This window comes from Ictidomys tridecemlineatus, chromosome X, assembly GCF_052094955.1.
Source record: "Ictidomys tridecemlineatus isolate mIctTri1 chromosome X, mIctTri1.hap1, whole genome shotgun sequence".
Taxonomy (NCBI): Eukaryota; Metazoa; Chordata; class Mammalia; order Rodentia; family Sciuridae; genus Ictidomys; species Ictidomys tridecemlineatus.
Window position 1 is genome coordinate 13,491,893 of NC_135493.1, and position 21,376 is coordinate 13,513,268.

Genomic DNA, 21,376 nt, shown 5'->3' on the forward strand with positions numbered 1-21,376 from the left:
TAATATTCCTTTCCATTTGAGTTAGGTATGCCTTGAGTTCTTTCCCTATCCCTGCTTCTGATGTTTCTATGTCCTCTTGTAGAATTAAGTTGTCTTGCATTGTTTGTACTCCTTTTTTCCCTTGTTTTCTCATGTTGTCCCCGTTGCTTTCCAGCTCTATTTGATTGTCGTGTTTCTACTCTCTTCTATAGATTTGTTTTGGTTCTGTATTACTCTGATGCCTCTCCTTAGTGTTGTTAAACTATGCCTGCTGACGTGGATTCCACTGTGAAGGAAGATCCGACGTCCGAGCTCCAGTGACGACACTACTTTGCTATGACCGGCCCCAGTTCCTTGCCTGGGTGTCCTGATGAGGTGGTGTGACTGGACTGTCTCTGTTTGATTTCAGCTCCCAGTCGCGGCAGGCAGGCGGTCTCTAGCCGCCCAGTATCACAGGCCGCGGGCGGGTGATCGGTCACCTGCGGCCGGGTGTTCTCCTACCGCCCAGCTATTCGGGCAGTGGGTGAACTGTCGCCGGCGGGCCTGCAATTTCCAGCTGCCCAGTCTCGAGGGCCTTGCCTCTAGCCTCCTGGTTTCTCCTGCTAGCCTTCTGTAGCCGCAGGGCAGGCCGCATGAATCAGTGGGCCTGGATCTCCGGGGTCCCACAGTTGGCAATTGGGATCCCAGGCACTCTGTCCTTTGGATTTTTCCTGCTTGCCCCACCCCCAGCTCTAGCTAGACAGGATTCCTTTTGGCTGCAGATGGGTAGGGGGGGTTGCAGGTCAGGTGCCTCTAGTTCCCCCCTAGTCTTTATGCAGGCTCACTCTGATTCTCCCTCCCCCAGCAAGCCTAGGAGAGATTTTATGCGAGTTCCCGATGTATGGGGGATGGGCTGAGTGCCACACACCTGTTTTGTTGTTGATCTGTCAGAGAATGGCGGTGGATATTTCAGCTGTTCAAGGTGCTGACTGCTGATTCCCTTGGTGGAGTGTCCGCTGTGGGGGATGGGACTATACCGCTTCCTTCCCCGTCTAAACTCCCGTACTCAGCCCGGGGGTCAGTGTGGGCTTGGCTGGCGGGATTCCACCTGATCGCAGCGGAGCCTCTCCCTGCTTGCTAATTAATCGCTTCCCTGGGGCGCCACGCCTTCTGTAGCCGCAGGGCAGGCCACACGAATCAGTGGGCCTGGATCTCCGGGGTCCCACAGTTGGCAATTGGGATCCCAGGCACTCTGTCCTTTGGATTTTTCCTGCTTGCCCCTCCCCAGCGCTAGCTAGACAGGTTTCGTTTTGGCTGCAGATGGGTAGGGGGGGTTGCAGGTCAGGTGCCTCTAGTTCCCCCCTAGTCTTTATGCAGGCTCACTCTGATTCTCCCTCCCCCAGCAAGCCTAGGAGAGATTTTATGCGAGTTCCCGATGTATGGGGGATGGGCTGAGTGCCACACACCTGTTTTGTTGTTGAGATCTGTCGGAGAATGGCGGTGGATATTTCAGCTGTTCAAGATGCTGACTGCTGATTCCCTTGGTGGAGTGTCCGCTGTGGGGGATGGGACTGTACCGCTTCCTTCCCCGTCTAAACTCCCGTACTCAGCCCGGGGGTCAGTGCGGGCTTGGCTGGTGGGATTCCACCTGGTCGCCAAGTTGTTTTTTTTAAAAGGCCCTTTGCCCCATCCCTGTCAGTCTGTACCCATGCATTCACAAAACATGTATATTTAGACTAGGCTTTCAGAAGCCAGAATATTTTTCTTCCTGATAAGTGTATTAGTCTACTGTTTCTTCAGAATTTCTCTGATTTAAGAGGAAGTTTTCAAAAACCAGATTACAAACTATAGTGGTTACTGAAATATGGTTGACTTTACATATGGACAATTTTTAATCAAATGAGTTGACTTTATCTATAGGTCAACAAGGTCCTTCCTGGACTTTATAGAATTCCACAATTATCTGATCCTGGCAGGAGAAGCAAAACGTGTTTCAGGCTCCATTTGCAACCTACTTAGTTGATGTGCTTTGGAGAACCTATATCATCCTTAGTGTCATCCTCTTTGCTGGGCTTCTACTATTACTAAAAAAAATGGAATGCAGGGATTCCATATTACTTGAGTGTCTGTACAAGGGGAAATGAAAAAGGAGGAGAGACAGAGAGTCAGTCTATTTGATGTGGGTTATATTATTTTTGTGCAGGATTGACAGGGAAGGGAAAGCACTAGGGATCAAATTTGCCACTTCAGACAAAAGCAAAATAAAGCAATTTAACTTCCATTTGCTGGGAACCTTGCCAATCCTGAACCTCTAACGCTCTACTATTTAATAACAACTCTGTGAAGCAGATGCCATTATTTCAAATAAGGAAACTGGACCAGACAGAGAGATTAAGAATTGATATGAAATCACATAAATATAATTAATATTATATTAATAAATATAATTAATCCAGGATTTGAACTCAAGTCTGCTGGATTTCAAAGTTCATTTGCATAACTCTCATGTGACTCTGAGTTATTATAGTAGTAAGATGCTCAAATGAATGAATGATAGTACATTTTGCAATGAAAAAATATATATCCATTACAAAAAATGGTAAAAGCTTGGCAATATATCCAAAATATTTTTGTTTTATATACATAAACGTTCAGTGGTCACCTACTATAGTGCCAGACTTAGTTTAAAGTGCCACAGAATCCAAACTATCTTCATAAAGCTTGTATCAGGAGAATTTAGCAAGGGAATGAACTAACACAAATGCTATGATTTCTGACTGCAATTAGTGCTATAAATAAATAAAATGGAGCAATCAGATTGGAGATAGTGTTTTAGTTGGGGTGGTCATGGAAGGCCTCTCCGAGAAGGTGAGATCTAAGTGATAAGAAGAAGGCAGTTATTCTACATTTCAGGCAAAGGGAACAGCAAATACAACAGAGAACAGTGAAAAAAAGAGCATGTATATTGCAGATATAGGAAGATGGGTACTTAGGTGCATGCATAGTGGATTAACTTGGTGGCAGCATGAGGGGGCAGTTTGAGAAGGTGGCAGGAGCCAGATCATGTAAGACCCATTGACCACACTAAAGAGTTTGGATTTATTTATTTATCTTTTGGGGGTACCAGGGATTGAAACTCAGGGGCACTCAACCACTGAGCCACCTCTGCAGCCCTATTTTATATTTTATTTAGAGACAGTGTCTCATTGAGTTGCTTAGCACCTTGCTATTGTTGAGGCTGTCTTTGAACTCATGATCCTCCTGTTTCAGCCTCCTAAACTGCTGGAATTAAAGGCATGTGTCACCACCTCTGGCTGTATTTTTTTAAATGCTATGGAAAACCAGTGATATATTTTCAGTAGGGAAGGAATATGATCTGACCTCTTCTTGAGGAGTGAAATGTAGCAAGGCACAAAGGGCATCAGAAACAGTTACAGGCTACTATGGGTTGTGTAAAAAGTGAAGGTCAGCAAATAGTCCTTTAAAAAGCAACAATAAATTTGCACAAAATTGACTAAAAAACAACAAACAAACAAACAAAAACACCCACTCTGAATTTTTGAAATCAACTAAGGACATATAACAGATTGATAATTTATAATGCATTGTGTATTTCCCCCCAAAAAAAAGGAAGAAGAAAGAATTTTGAATGTTTCTACCACAAAGAGATGATAAATGTTTGAGGAGATAGATACATACTCTGCTACTTAACCATGGCTGAGTTGATTTAGAGTATAATAGGGAAAATTCCACACCTGCCCTGAGAATAGGAGGAAAAAGAAGAGATCTTGGTAAGAAATGAGAGGGGAGAAGGACAATGTCACAGCTTGCCTGATGTTATGATCCTGTTTGGTAAGCAACAGTCTGGCAGACTGACTTCAAATTAAACAGGGAAATCCAGGGAATAAGATAGCTATGGTGGGCTTTGATAAGCTTGTACATGTCTCTGGAAGTCTGGAAGGTTATGTGCATGCTTATGGCTGCATGTATGTAAAGGAGAGATCAGAGGGAGCTCTAGCTATCCATAAATCCCTGTCCAAATATAAGGCATTGCACATGGTGGAAGAGACACAAGAGAGCCCATTAGAAGGTAAAAGCTGGAAAGTTGAATGTGATCTCCAACTCATGCAGGGATTCGTCAGCCAAAGGTGGGAGACCTACTGGCTTGAAGTGTTTGAGTACAACCTCTTACCAATCTTTGTTTGCTCACAAAGGTAGACTGATTCAAGAATATCTTTAAGAAAAGAGGCTTAAGAATAAAAAAGAAGAATTTTTAAAAAACTGAGCTGAGATATTGGTTGCATACTTTAGGGGCAACAGATTCAGCATACAACAAAAGTCTATAAACAACTAACAAAAAATTAACAATAAACCCCTAGTGGATAAATCTAGACTTCCTATAGTTTTTTGAAAATATTCAGTTTTCAGTAAGACATTAGGAGACATCCAAAGAAACAGCAAAGTGTGACCCCATACTCAGGGGAAAATAATCAACATGTTGGTCTCAGAGTGGATCAAGATGCTGTGTTTAGCACAAAAGATGTTAAAGCTACTCTTATAAATATGTTCAAAGAACTAAAAAAAATATGGTATGACAACAATAACTCATCAAACATTTGTGATGAGGATGTAAAATGATATAATCACTGAAGTCAGTTTATCAATTTCTTAATGGGGGAATTCAGCAATTTCATTCCTACAAATCTAAGATAAATGAAAGCATGTGTCCACACAAGAACATTCATTTAAATATTCATAACATCATTCTTATAATGTTATAAGAATGTTATAGTATGTTCATAACATTATCATTTTTAATGTTATGAACATACTATAAAATATATAAAAATATATTTATATATTTTATATAAATATAAAAATATAAAAAAATATAAACATACTATAAAAATATATATAAATCCAAATGACCATCAATTGATTAATGGAGAAACAAAAGGTAGTATATCTATAAAATGGATTACTATTCACAGTTAAAAAAAATAAATTACTAATACATGTAATAACATTGGTGAAGTTGAAAAACATTGTGATAAGTGAGAGAAACCACTTATAAAAACATGATATAAAACCCTGACAATTTTTACGATTCCTGTTATATGGAATGACCACAAAGTGTAAATTTGTAGAGAACCTCAAGTAAATCAATGGGCTGCAGGTGGAAGCCTGGGTTAATTGCAAAAGGGTATCAACAAATTGTTTGAGGTGATGCAAGTGTTCTAAAGCTATATGATGTTTCTCATTGTATATGTCTATAATTTTACAAAGTCATTGTTTTTAAATGCTTTTAATGAATGAATTATGCATTATGTAAATTATACTTCAAAAAATATTTAAAATAATGATTTTTATAGGATTGCCATGGGCCCAATCTGGGAAGTATTTTTCTCTTCATGAACAAAGGACCCTTATCCCCTGTTGCGAGACATTAGGGAAGGCAAGAAGAATTGGAAAAAGAAAGCTGGTCAACAGTAAGTGGCCAGATATGGAAATCTCTTTATTTCCACAGGTAAGAGATTCTCTGCCCCCATCCAGAGATACCAGAGCAATTGGAGATATCTGTACAGGTATCTTAAAATACCCCCTACTCCCTCATTAGAACAACTTGAACCTTTATTTTACTAATCCCCCCAGTTAGCACCTGCAAGAAATATGGCAACACATAAAAGAAGCAGACTAAAATAACACCATCAAGTCTCTGAAAACACACTGTCATTGGAACTACAGCCCACAAAATTAGGTCAGAACCTGCATGCTAAACTAAAACAGGGTGACTGCCTGCTGAAATACAAAAAAAAAAAAAAATAGCTCTCAGAGCATCCTAACATAATAGACAAAATGTCCAAGATACACTTGAAAACTACCCATCATAACAAGAACAAGAAAATCACAAGTTGAATGAGCAAAAGACAATCAATTGATTCCAACACCAAAATAAATCTGATGTTGGAATTATCTGACAAGGATTTCAAAGCAGTCATCATAAAGATGCTTCTGCAATCAATTATATATTCTCTTGAAATAAATGAAAAACATAGAAAATAGCAAAAATGTTGCAAAAAGGAACCAAATGGAAATTATAGAACTGAAAAATACAACTGGAAAAGGAACTTGCTGAATGGGCTTAATAGTAGAGTAGAGATGACGGAGGACATAAACTTGAGGACAAAATAATAGTGGCCACCCATTTTAAAGAACAGAGAGAAAATAAGCTGAAAATAAACTGAGCCTAAGGGACATATGAGAAAATAACAATATTCTAACATCCATATAATCTATATTAATAAAGGACAGGAGCTAGAGAGTGGAGCTGAAAGAGTAGTTGAAGAAATTATAACTGAAAAATCCTAATTTGGCAGAACAAACTTACAGACCCAAGAAGCTGAATGATTCATAAACAGGAAAAGCCAAATAAAAACTCTAATAAAACATCATAATTCAAAATTTAGAAATAAAGTCAAAAAGTTTCTTTAAAGCAGCCTGGAGGAAATTATATATTACTTAAAGGGAAATACTAATTCAATTGGAGATTTCTGATTGAAAGCATGGAGACCAGAAACAAGTGACATGTTTTCAACTGCTGAAAGAGAACTGTCAACCACAAACTCTGTATACAGGGAAATTATCCTTTAGGAATAAATAGAAAATAAAACCTTTTTTAGACATAGAAAAATCAAGAGAATTTCTCACTATCATACTTACTATTAAATATAGACTAAGAGAAGTTCTTCCACTAGAGAGATAATGATTAAAAAAAAAGAGTTTTGGAGCATTAGAAGGAAAGAAGGAACAATGGAAATAATAGAAATATTGGCATGTACCTTAGGCTATCCATTTCCTCATGAGTTTTATAAATAACATTTTTAGCAAAACCAAAAATTATGATATCATCTAATACTCAAAAATTACATTTAAAAGTTGGAAGGGTAAAGGTATTTAAATGGGAAGGAAATTCCTACATTTGAAATGGTAAAAAGTTGACAAGAGACATTACATTTCTTGATTTAAAATTGTATTACAAAGCTAAAGTAACCAAAAATAATATGGTTAGTATTAGCTAATTATTTACTAGCATAAAACAGAAACATAGACCAAAGAGATGGAATAGAGAACTGAGAAATAACAACCAAAGATATATAATCAAATAATTTTTGACAAGGGTACCTAGAGGACACAATGGACAAAGGACAGTCTCTTCAATAAAGGGTGCTAAGAAAACTGAATTCTCAGACGTAAAAGAATAAAAAAATAGAAAAAGAAATAAAATCATCTTATACTACATCTTATAGTATTTTTATTATATATAAAAATCAACTAAAATTGTACAAAAGATGTAAATGTAAGACATAAAACCATAAAACCTTAGAAGAAAACAGGGGGAAAGCTCCTTGGCCTTGGCCTTGGCAAACACTCAAAATGAAAAAAATAGCCTACATATTGGGGAAAATATGTACAAACTACATATCTGATAAGAAGTTAATATTAAAAATTTATAAAGCTGTCTAATAACTCAATTCCAGAAAAGCAAATAACCTGATTTAAAAATGGACAAAGGACTTGAACACATTCTTCTCTAAAGAATACATAAAAATGGCCAACAGGTATATGAAAAACATCTCAATGTTACTCTTAATTAGGGAATTGCAAATTAAAATCACAATGAAGTGACGTATCTCCTCATACTTAAAGGAATATAGATTGGTAAAACTATTATAGATATAATACAGAGATTCCTAAATAAATAAAAAGCAGAAATACTCTAGGACCCCCAAATCCCTCTGCTGGTTATATACCCAAATGAAAAATACCCATATCCTTGTAAATATCTCTTTAATGCCACGTTACTTGCAGCATTATTCACAATTGCTAAGATTTATAAACAACCTAAATGTCCATTAATGGACAAAATGATAAAGAAAACTATACAGCCCTAAAAAGTATATCTTTGCACTTATCACAATATAGATGGAACTGTAAGGCATTATGCTAAGGGAAATAATCCAGACAGGAAGAACAATAGTGTATGGCAGAGCAGGATGGCATTGTGCTTATACTCCCAGCTACTCTGGAGGCTGAGGCAGGAAGATTGAAAGTTTGAGGCAAGCTTGGGTAACATAGCAAGACCCAAAAAATTGCATAATCTCACTTATATATAGGATCTAAAAATATTTTTAAAGGCCAGAATATAGAGAGATAACGAGGGGACAAGTTGGGGTACGAGTAAATGGGGAGATATAGGACAAGAGACACAAAGAAGCAGATATGCAGAATGAAGAGACTTAGAGATCTGATGTACAATTTGAGGACTATATTTAATAAAATTATATCATATTAGAGATTTTTGTTGAACAGACTTTATTTGGTCTTGTCATAAAAAGAAGAGCAGCTATATGAGATGACATATAAGTTTATTTGCTTCACTATAGTAATCATTTTTACTATTTATTCATATCCCACAATATCATGTTTAAACTTCAAATATATGCAAATTTATTTATTTATTTACTCATTCATATGAATATGTGAATAGATGATATTTTATGTCCATAAAACAATCCTCAAGATTTTAAAAGAATTTAAATAATATAGTGTTTTCTGACTGTAGAAGAATCAAACCAACAATTAGTAGCATAAATACAAAACAACATCCCTGAGCACCTGGATTTCAACAACATCATTCTCAGTAATCCATTAGTCATACAAAAAAACTCAATGGAAAATTTAAAAATGCATAGAACTAAATGAAAAGGAATGTAAAGCATAGAAAAAGATATAGATACAACTATATTAGTGCTGAGGTAATTTATAGTACTAAATATTTAAATTAGAAAGACCTTAAAAGAATGTACTACAGGGATACTACCACATTGATGTTCATAGCAGCATAATTCACAATAGCTAGACGGTGGAACCAACCTAGATGCCCTTCAATAGATGAATGGATAAAAAAAATGTGGCATTTATACACAATGGAGTACTACGCAGCACTAAGAAATGACAAAATCATGGAATTTGCAGGGAAATGGATGGCATTAGAGCAGATTATGCTAAGTGAAGCTAGCCAATCCCTAAAAAACAAATGCCAAATGTCTTCTTTGATATAATGAGAGCAACTAAGAACAGAGCAGGGAGGAAGAGCAGGAGGAAAAGATTAACATTAAACAGAGACATGAGGTGGGAGGGAAAGGGAGAGAAAAGGGAAATTTCATGGAAATGGAAGGAGACCCTCATTGTTATACAAAATTACATATAAGAGGTTGTGAGGGGAATGGGAAAAAATAAGGAGAGAAATGAATTACAGTAGATGGGGTAGAGAGAGAAGATGGGAGGGGAGGGGAGGGGGGATAGTAGAGGATAGGAAAGGTAGCAGAATACAACAGTTACTAATATGGCATTATGTAAAAATGTGGATGTGTAACCGATGTGATTCTGCAATCTTTGTAATGTTCTGAATAACCAATAAAAAAAAAGTTTGAAAAAAAAAGAAAAAAAAAAGAAATTAGACAGGTCTCCAATCAGTACCTAAATTCCTACCTCAAGAAACTTGAAAATGAAAATCACAATAAAACCAAAGTAGAAAGAGGAAATAATAAGATCAGAATTCAATGAAATTGAAAATAAGGAAATGTAGGGAAAATAAATGATACAAACAGCTGACTTCTTAAACAGAAATATAAAATTGAAGAACCTCAGAAAAATTGATAAACCTGGAACAAAACTGACAAAAAGGTAAGACACAAGTCACCAGTATAAGGAATAAACTAGAGGATGTCACAACAGATCCTATAATCATTAAAAATAATTTTAAAATATTAGGATATCTTTAAGCAAATAAATTTGAAAACTTAGAAGAAATGAACCAATTTCCTGAAAAAATCAACAGTCCAGAGATCCAAACAAGGAAAAATAGGTAGGCTGACTGGGCCTATACACATTAAAGAAATTGAGTTCGTAATAAATAGCTACCAAGAAGAAACTTCTGAGTTTGATGAAAGAATTCTACCAAACATTTAAAGAAGTCTTAATGCTAATTTTATAAATTTCCTCTAGAACATAGATGAGAAAGGAATACTTCATGGCACATTTTATGAGTTCAGTGGTATGTGATTAGCTAAACCAGAAAATAATAGTATCAAAAAAGGAAAGAAGGAAGGAGGGGAGAAGGAGAGAGGAGAGGAAAGAAAACAACAGACCAACATCTTTCATACATTTAGATGCCAGAATTCTCAACAAAATATTAGCAAACTGAATCCATCAAAGTACAAAGAATTTTACATTATATGGCCACCACTGGAATTTATTCCAAATTGCAAGGCTTGATAAACATTTATTCCACAATAGTGGAAAGCTAAAGAACTATAAATCTATAATCAAATCAACTGATACAGAAAAGTATTTGATGAAATCTAACACTCACTAATGGAAAAAAAATACTTTTAGCAATTTTAAAATGGAGGGATATTACCTCCTCTTTTTTTCTTAAATATTTATTTTTAGTTATAGTTGGACACAATATCTTTATTGTATTTATTTGTTTTTATGTGGTGCTGAGGATTGAACCCAAGGCCCCTACTCATATTAGGTGAATACGCTACCACTGAGCCACAACCCCAGTCCCATTATCTCTTCTTGGTAAGGAGCATTAACAAAAATAACAAAAAAATCCCTGCAGATGACATTCTTTTTATTGTTGTTGCAAACATTTAATAAGGTTGGCTTTTCCTTTTTCTCTTTTTAAAATTCTTTTTAGATATACATGACATAGAGTGCATTCTGACATATTATACATACATAGAGTATAGGTTATTCTAATTAGGATCCCATTCTTATGGTTGTATATGATTTGGAGTTTCACTGATGGTGTATTCATATATGAATACAGGAAAGTTATGTTCAATTCATTCTACTGTCTTTCCTATTCATAAATATCATCCTTACTGGTGGAAGTTTTCTCCTAAATCAGCAAGGATTTCTGCTCTCTCTACTCCTATTAAATATAGTACTACAGGAGCTGGGATTGTGGCTCAGTGGTAGAGTGCTCGCCTAGCATGAGCAGGATCCAGGTTTGATCCTAAGCACCACATAAAAAAATAAAGGCATTGTGTTGTGTCCATCTACACCTAAAAAAAATATTTAAAAAATAGTACTACATGTTTAACCTCTGCATTAAGGCAAAACAAATAAAATGCATATGTATTGGAAAGGAAGATACAATTCTCTATCTGAAGATATAATTGCATATATGGAAAAATCCAAGGAATCTACAAGAAAACTCTTAGAACTAATAAGTGGATTCAGCAAGGTTGCAGATTCAAAGGCAAGGCACAAAAATTAATCACATTTCTATATACTAACAATGAACCTCTGAAAACAGAAATTCAAAATGATATTATTTATAATCACTCCAATGAAATGAAATCTTTATGAATATATTTAACAAAATATGTACAGGATCTATATGCTGAAAATTATAAAACACACATGAAAGAAATCCAAAAGTATGAATTCAAATAGAGAGACACTTGTGTTCATGGACTGGAAGATTCAACACACTAAAGATGACAGTTATTGCCAAATTTACCTATTGATGCATTAAGTGTAAGCCCAGCAAGTTATTTTTTATTTGTTTGTGCATACATTAATAAATGTATTGTTAATGGAAAGGCACAAGCCCATAGATAAATAAGATAATCTTGATGGAGAAGAATAAAGTAGGAGGAATCACTCTACTTGGCTTACTGTATACCTACAATTAAAAAAAAAAAACAAGTGTGGTATTGGTCAAAAAGGATAGGCATATTGGTCTATTTTTAAAAAATTATTTGTTTATTCTAAGTTGTTATACATGATGGGAGAATGCAATTCATTTCATATTACACATAAAGAGCACAATGTTTCAAGTCACTAATAGTACACAAAGTATTTTCACACCATTCACATCTTCATACATGTACTTAGGGTAATGATGTCTAACTCATTCCACCATCATTCCTATCCCCTTGCCCTCTCCTTTCCCCTCCCTCCCCTTTGCCCTATCTAGAGTTCCTCCATTCCTCCCATGCTCTCCACAATCGCCATTACGAGTCAGCATCCTCATGTTAAATAAAACATTCGGCCTTTGGTTTTTTGGAATTGGCTTGCTTCACTTAGCGTTATATTTTCCAGCTACCAGCTTCCTGGTCTTGAGGCCGCACATATGGCTGGGACGGCTCCTGGCGATCAGCCAGGAGGCGGTGCTGTGGGTGGTGATGGAGGAGATGGACCACCTCCAGGATAGGTCCAGGACTCTTCCATCCTCATGGACAGCTTGTGCCTTCCCTTACAGACTATGGGGTGGGTGTACATGTGAACTTGCTCCACCCCTCTGACCATTATTCTGATTGGCTCCTGCGCAGTATATAAGCTGTGTGTACTTCCTATTAAACGAGATCCTGCTTTGACTGTTCTCCCTGGCACCTCTGATTGTCCTCCCAGGAGGGAGGACTGGGTGTGGGTGGCCAGTTGATCTTTACCTTTCTTGGCTCATCTTGGTCGGGGCGTGCTTTTCCCGCTTCTCCCACTGGTCAGGAGGAGACGGGGCTAAAAACCCCCAACAGGGTTGCTTCACTTAGCATTATATTCTCCAACTCCATCCATTTACCTGCAAATGCCATGATTTTATTCTCTTTTAATGCTGAGTAATGTTCCATTATGTATATATACCAAAGTTTCCCTATCCATTCATCTACTGTAGTGCATCTGTGTTGGTTTCACATTTAGCTATTGTGAATTGTGCTACTATAAACATTGATATGGCAGTGTCCCTTTAGTATGCTGTTTTTAAGTCCTTTGGGTATAAACTGAAGAGTGGGATAGCTGGGTCAAATGGTGGTTCCATTCCAAGTTTTCCAAGGAATCTCAATACTGCTTTTCATATTGGTTGCATCAATTTGCAGTCTTACCAGCAATGTATGAGTGTGCCTTTCCCCCCCACATCCTCACCAACTCATATTGTTTGTATTCTTAATAGCTGCCATTCCAATGGGAGTGACATGAAATCTTAGGGTGGTTTTGATTTGCATTTATCTAATTGCTAGAGATGTATAACATTTTTTCATATTGTGTGTCGATTGATTATATATCACCTTCAGAGAAGTATCTATTCAGTTCCTTGGCCTTCCTCTTAGGCTTGACAACAAAAGTATGATCCATAAAAGGATAAATAGAGAGAAATGAACCTCATCAAAATTAAAAAGTTTTCTTCTTTGAAATTGCATGTGAAGAAGATGAATGATAAACTACAAATTTGGAGAAAATATTGGCAAACAACATAACTGACAAAGGACTGGGAATTGCACCCAGGGCCTTATGCATGCTAGCCAAGTACTCTAACACTGAGCCACATCCCCAGCCCCAGGATTAGTATCAAGAATATATAAAGAGCTCTTAAAACTCAGCAGTTAAAAAAAAACAATTATAAAATAATAGAAAGATACAATGTAGAAACATTTCACCAAAGTGAATACACAGATTGCAGATAAGCATATTAGAAGATGTTCAACATCAGTAGCCATCAAATTAATATCACAATGAATCATTAATATACATTTATTAGAATGGCTAAAATAATAAAAAATAACAGTGATGACAACAAATGTTGGTGAGGAGTCAAAAGAACTAGATGACAAATTGATATGGAAATGTGAAATGATATAGCTACACTTGGAACTAGTTTCACAGAGTCTTATAAAACTTAACATGCAATTTCCAGATGGCCCAGGGAGCACAATTTGGGTATTTATCAAAGAGAAGTCAAAATTTATGTTCACACAAAAAACTTATACATGAGGAGGGATGGGGTTGTGGCTCAGTGGCTGAGTGCTTGTCTAGCATGTGTGAGGCACTGGGTTTGATTCTCAGCACCACATAAAATAAATAAATAAAATAAAGGTTCATTGACAACTAAAAATATTTTAAAAATCTATACATGAATGTTCATAGATGCTTAATTAGTTTTTCAAAAAAATTTAGTTGTAGGTTGACAGAATACATTTATTTTATTTATTTATATGTGGTGCTGAGGTTTGAACCCAGTGCCTTTCATGTGTTAGGCAAGTGCTCTACCATTGAGCTACAACCTCAGCACAGATGCTTTATTCTTAGGAGGCAAAATTTAGAAATACCCCAGATGTCCTTCAACAAGTGAATAGTTAAAAAAATTACATCCATACCATGGAATGCAACTACTCAGTAAATTTAAGAAACAAACTATTGATGCATGCAACTTAGTTGAATGCCTAGGAAATTAAAACTGTTCACAAAAGATTAAAAATGTGATTTTATTTATGTGACATTTTCAAAATAACAAGATTTCAGAAATGGAGGACAGATTAGTGGTTGTTAGGGGTTAGGAGTGGGGAAAAGGACAGTAGGAGGACGTTCATGATTGTAAAAGGGAAACAGATAGGATTCTAGTGTCATTGGAATTGTTCAGTATTTTGATATTGTGGTGAATATGCCTATACAGGACAAAAATAATGTATAAAACTAAGTATACAATACATACACACTGACATAAATGAGAATCACTAAAATTGTAGAAACCTAAATAAGATTGGTGGATTGTATCAAGGTTTGTATCCTGATTTTGATATTATACTATAGTTTTGTAAAATGCTACCATGAGGTAAACTGGACAGAAGGAACAGCGATCTCTCTATATTATTTCTTAAAGCTGCATGTGAATCTTTACTTCAGTGAAAATTTTAATTGGACATGCTATTTCAGAAGTCTAGAGAAGAGATGTGGAAACTAAATTTTGGTGATAATGGAGGTCTTGCTAGTAGTTCATTTTTTAGAAGATGTTCAACATCAGTAGCCATAAAAGTAATATCACAATGAAGCATTGCTATACATTTATTAGAATGGCTAAAATAATAAAAAATAACAGTGATTGCAATTGTTGGCAAATGTTGGTGAGGATTCAAAAGAACTGGATCACAAATTGATGTGATCAGTTTGCACAGTATGTTCCCACTTATGATTTGGGGGGATAGGGCCTTCCAAGAAACTGAGACAATGTAAAGCCCCCCCCACCTTCAAACCCTGATTCTTGTGATCATGTCAGAAAGATTTATGATATGTTGCTCAGAGAAACAGGCATGAGTTCATTGAAGGGATGGGAAAGAAGAAAGGGGACACTCTCAAGGGATAGAATGGGTTCTCTCAGAGAGGAGAGGAACAGTATGCCTCTCCTGCACTCTTAATTTATTGGGGATCCCAGAGAAGTTTCCAGAGAGCCCCACCCAGGTCCACCTCTTCACTTTTGATTGACAGCAAGGTGACATCAGACTTTTAAGTCCCCACTGCCATGACAACTCTAGGTCACCTTGGCCCATGCTGACCAGTTCTAATTGGATTCTTAACTATAAATTCTTACAATTTTATTGTTAGGAGGAATTATCCTTATTTCCATGAGATTCGGGTTCTGGTCTATGAAAGGGGTCATAAAGCCCCTCCCTTCAGGGTAACTTGGGTTCCTCTTATCAATATTATTTTGGGCATGCATTTCTTCTGTGGCTAACAGGTAGTTTGCTGAAGAATGTGACATACCCTGTCCACTGAGGCCAGGCAGGGCTGCAGGTAAGTTGCTTCTTGCAAAAGAAAGCATGTGGGGGTCAGCACAGTGGGCCCAGTTTATAGAATTATTCCCTTAATCTTGTGTTCCCACAACTCACGTCTGTTTCCTATCACTTTTAAATACCAATTTTTATATTCAGTGTTATCTTAATTTCCAAAAGAAGTCAAAGCATCTATAGGAGAAACCTTAAAAAGTACATATAATTTTGCTGGTGTTGTTAGAGGAGAAAGTTGTCATCAAAAAATGATTCCCATTGCTTTGACAATCCTGAATGTCCAGGCTCCAGCTAATGGCAGTTTTAAAAAAATAAAGTTCCTGAGGCCCTATATTTTGATGCAAAATTGTATGAAAGAACTGAATTCTTCATGCTTATGTTTTGTCATCTATGTTATCTTATGGATCATGTTTTAAATGTGTTCATGAAAATAGCATAAATGATTTAAAAGTTTAGATTCTCCAAATGCTCAATTGCAAATATCAATAATATTGACAGCAGTTGGTAATATTTCCTCCAGCCTACCAGCAGGGAAGCAAGGAACTGATGCTCAGATTATAGAAATCAATGGGGCCAAATTTGGAACACATCAGAACTCCTAAAAAGACTGATCCATTCTGAATAAATAAGAGCTAGGGGACAGGTCTGCAGCACAATTAATTGATCAATAAATTCTCTGAGACCTTTTGAGCTAAATGTAAACCTCAGCCACATACAGAGACAATACTGAACAAACAAGAGTCTGGGTAAACAGCAAATGTGGTAGGTCACACTTCAGTTACCTGGGACCAATATGATTTTGGAAAATTTTCTTCATACTATGAGAGATCTCTGATAAATCACTACTCCACAGCAAAATATCCACCACAAAACCTATGTTTATTCCTTTATCCATTCATCTCTTGACCGGCATCTAGGCTGTTCTGTTTTTAGTTTTATAAGGAGACTCCCTACTATTTTCCTTAGTTTTTGTGCTAAATAATATTCCCTTCAACGGTGTATTAGGGTTTCTTTTTCTTCAAATCCTTGCCATCATTTATTTTATTTTCTATAATGGATGTTCTAACTGGGTTGTGATGAAATCCTATTGTGCTTTTGATTTGCTTTTCTGTAATGGTTAATGATATTGAGCATTTTCTACAAATTTATTAGCCAGTTGTATTTATTCTTTTGATCTATTCAGATCAATTTGCACATTTTTTTGGATTTTTTTATTATTAACCTTTTTGAGTTCTTTATATATTCTGGATATTAATCCCTGGTTGAATGAGTACCTGGTTTTCTACCATTCCATACATTGTTTCTTCACTCTGTTAATTGTTTCCTTTGCTGGAGAGAAACTTTAATTTCATGGAATCCTATTTGTCAATTCTTGGTTTTAGAGTCATATCCAGGAAATTGTTTCCTGTACCAGCTTCTTGAAATGTGTCCCCTATGTTTTCCTCTCATTTTCAAGCTTTCAGGTATTGCATTAAGGTCTTTGATTAATTTGGATTTGATTTTTGTACAGGGTGAGATGATGATCTAATTTCAATCTTCTATATGTGAATATCCATTTTCCCAGCAGAGATTGATGAAGAGGCTGTGCTTTTTTCAATGTATGTTTTTGGCACCTTGTCAATTATCAGTTGGCCACAGATGCATGTATTTATTTCTGGGTTCTCTATTCTGTTCCATTTGTCTATTTGTCTGTTTTTATGCCAATACATAGCTTTGTAGTATGTCTTATAATCAGGTATGGTGTTGCCTCCAGCTTCATTATTTTTGTACAAGATTGCTTTGGATATTCAGGGTGTACTCCCATATGAATTTTAGGATTGCTTTTTCTATTTCTGTAGATAATGGCATTTTAAAAAGTTTTTAATACCCTCAGTATTTATTATTGTCATTGAAGACCACAGGAATCATTTTATCTTACATTTGTAGACACTTTTATAGTTTACATTTTTACATTTCTTATCACATTTGTTTATTACACATACCTAAAGAGTAGGTAGACATTGTACCATTTTATGGTATAATAAAATCCTTTATATTCTAATAGTTTAAATATTTTTTTTCACAATTCCAAAGCTACTAAGTGACAGAACAAAGATGCTAATATGTCTTTTAACTTCAAGTACTGTGCTGATACCACTATGTAGCAGTTGCTCATACCTAAGAGATCAGGACTTTCCTATTTCTTTCTGCAATAGTCATCTTAACATAGGTCATCATTATTTATATTTATATTATTCCAAGCATGGCTGCCATAAAAGTACTCAATGCATTTCATTTTCTGTTTTTGATGCTATATAAATAGTATTTTTATTATTTTTATTTTTAATATTTTATTGGTACATTATAACTGTATATAATAGTGGGATCCATTATTGTATATTTGTACATGCACATGACATAATTTGGTCAATTTCATTCCCCAGTACCTCCCTTTTCTTTTATTTTATCTTTCCTCTGGTCCCCTTTCTGTACTCTATTGGTCTCCCCTCTATATTTATGAGATCCTCTCCCTTTCCCCCCCTTTTTTTCTCCTTAGCATCCATATATGAGAGAAAACATGACCCTTGACTTTCTGAGTATGGAATGTCATTGAAATTGTGTGCATGTGTTTGTGAACACATGTGCACCTGTTACTGGGGATTGATCAATCCCAGGGGTACTCCTCCACTGAGATATATTCCCGCCTCCTTTTTTAAATTTTATTTTGAGACAGGGTCTTGCTAAGTTGCTGAGGCTGGCCTTGAATTCGGAATCTTTCTGCCTCAGACTCCCAAGCTGCTAAGACTACAGGAATGTGTCACTGTGCCTAGCATTTGTTTGGTTTTGTTTGAGTTCCTGTGCTAGGGAATGAAGTAAGAAAACACCTTTTATTGTTTTCTTCAATTTCTTTCTTCAGTGTTTTCTCATTTTCATTGTAGAAGACTTTCACATCCTTAGGTTCATTTCTAGGTTATTTATTTAGTTGTTGTTTCTCTGTAGGTAAGGATTGTTTTATCCACTGCTAGATCCTTGGTGCCTAGAAGAGTGTTGGTATATAGGATGAACTTAATATGTATGAGTGTGAACGAATGAATGAGATGCATACTTTGAAAAGAGGTATGGGTTAGAGAAAATAACTAAGAAAATATCAGTATAGCTATAGGAGTGGATAAGATTACCTGGAAAATATGAGAACATTGAGCAGGGAGAAACACTGAAGATAGATAGAATCCTGGAAGGCATCAATTAAGAGCTTTTAAAAGATGCATAAGCAGAAAAAGAAATGAGGAAGAGCTACAGAGAGAAAAAGGAAACTGGAAGAAATACAGTTTCCCCATTGATTGATAGCAGAAACCATAAATGAGAATTATTCCAAATTATATTCTTACATTGTATGCATGTATGAACATGTAACAACAAATTCCATCATTATGTACTTCTATAATGTACCAATTAAAATGTGGAAAAAAATGAGAATTGTCAGAAGCAGAAATTGGATAATAGTAACAAATGATGTAGTTGGGTCAAGTAAAAGTGACTGAAAATTATTTCTCAAACTTGGAAACGGGGACATCATTGATGACTTTGGTGGGATCAGTTTCCTCTGAGCAACAAGGCAGAAGGTACAATGCTATGAGTTCAGTAGTGAGAGGTTTTAAAGGAATGGAGATTCTAAACATAGATAATTCTTTCAAGAAGATTGGTTGTGAAGGATATACCATGGTATTTTGGGGCTAAGGAAGAAGATCTATTATTTTTTAATTAGGACATATTCAGGCATTTTTATATTTATGATTACGAAGACTCAGTAGGGAAGGTGAAGCAGAAGATACAGGAAAGACAGAAAGGAGGAATAATCAATGGGGAAGGCAAGAGGATATAAATATTTGTACAGAGAAGCATAAAATTCAGAGTATATTCCTGATGGTCTTTGCTTTCTCCTGGCTGTAATAATCATGACTAAGTGTTGAAGGTAAAATGTGAGGTCCTGAGGTGATTTCCATTTTGTTTTGTATTGTGGCAATTTTAGGTGAAAAAGTAGGTAAAATTTTAAAAATTACCTCTCCTTTCTGTATCTTGACTTTTTGTTATACTTTCTGGGAGATTTCCTCAATTTAGTATTCCAACACTATTCCACTTTCAGCTCTTCTCAAGGGGATATTTAACTTCTGCATGGGAGGAGAGGTATATAAATAGGTCAGACTGGCAATGAGGTCCTTTGATGGACCATTTCTCTTGTTCTTTATTTTGGTATCATAAACTCTCTTTTGGAAAAAAAATACTTTTCCCTGAACATCATTGCTCTATCTACAAATGTTTACAGTTTGTATTGACCTGAAGATCTGGCTTCCACAATAGGCAAAATGAAAATATGTCCAAGGTTATTAATTCTTTCTATTACTACTCAGGATTTCAAAATAGTCAATTTGTTTATTTCTTGAGCTATCACTCATTTCTTCCTGAAGCAGAGGTAAACTGTCTTGTCAGGTTCTGTGACATATTCTAGATACATGGACTATAAAGAGTATGTATTCTGCTTGGCCTATTTATTTATTTTAAAAAAGTACCTAACCTATGTGAAGAGGTATGCAGGGCAATCCAGGAAATTTAGAGTTAGATCAGGAACAAAATTCGTTCTTTACCCTCTGGTCCCTGATTGTGTACATGATTTATATCATGATCAATCTAGTCACTAAACCCAGAAACTTGGGAGTCATTGTACCTGGCAGATTTATTTCTGATTTGTTTAATTTTCAATATTTCCATTGACATGACCTTAATCTCTGTCATACCATATCTTACTTGGACTACCTGAACACTTTAACTTTTCCAATTCTCTACAATATCATTCAGGCTGCATGGAACCACCCTATTTAAAATACCACAATGGCTTTAGGTTGCTTTTAGGGTAAAATCTAAAATCCTTAATGTGACCTATAGGTAAGGCCCTTTATGATCTAAATCTAGTCTATCAAATGAAGCTTACTCTTTGGCTATGTCTTCACTTAATACAGGAGCTTTATACCTATATTCACAAACACTATTTGTTGTGCATTTTTATAAGTCTTGGATCTTGTTCTGAAGGTCATAAGACAGGAGGGAACATATTTCCTCCTCTTCTATTTTCTAAGAGATTGTATTAAAATTCACATTATTTCTTCCAAATTTCCATCTGATATTATTTTACTTTTGCTCAGAGGGCAGTTTGTCTCATCTGTTTTCTTAAACTTAGAATTGCTAGTATTAAAAAAATAAGTCTGATAACTCAAATGTTGGGTTACTTTGAGGTTTGCTTGAATGCCCTGTTTGTCTTGGCATTCTCTTAGTTAACTTGAAAATTTTTATTCAATATAGGAACTTTTTACATAAAAATCATAGATACTCTGAATAAATAATAAATTCTTAGCTTTGGGCAGGTATTTATGTCTATTGACTCAGCTAAATATCATGTAGTCATGGAATAAATTGTTAAGAGATTAGAGTTCATTTTGTCAAAATCTGTTTCAAAATTAGACCCTCTCCTATTGTTTACTTCTTTAGTAGTCTCAAAAAAAAAAAAACCTGGTTATTTACCAAGGCCTCTTTTGTTTAGCAATCCCTAGAGCCCCATTTGTGTGTCCTCAATATCATGATAAACTTTATAGGTCTACTTGTCTCCCCTTAGCTGCCAGTTTTTCCTCATGCACTCTGCTTCTCAGAATGTAGGCCTAAATGTTAACAAATGCCAGTGAGGGGAAAAGTGTCATTGAATGTTGAGTTCATGGTTCATCTCAATGAATTCTCCTTCTCTTTTAGGCCTTCACTTC

The 21,376-nt window shown here is 35.8% G+C and overlaps 1 long non-coding RNA gene across 1 annotated transcript in view; it reads left to right on the forward strand.

Moving 5' to 3' along the window:
* Positions 1-21,376, forward strand: part of LOC144371604 (uncharacterized) — a 138,997-nt gene that overhangs the window by 59,818 nt on the left and 57,803 nt on the right. The window lies entirely within an intron of this gene.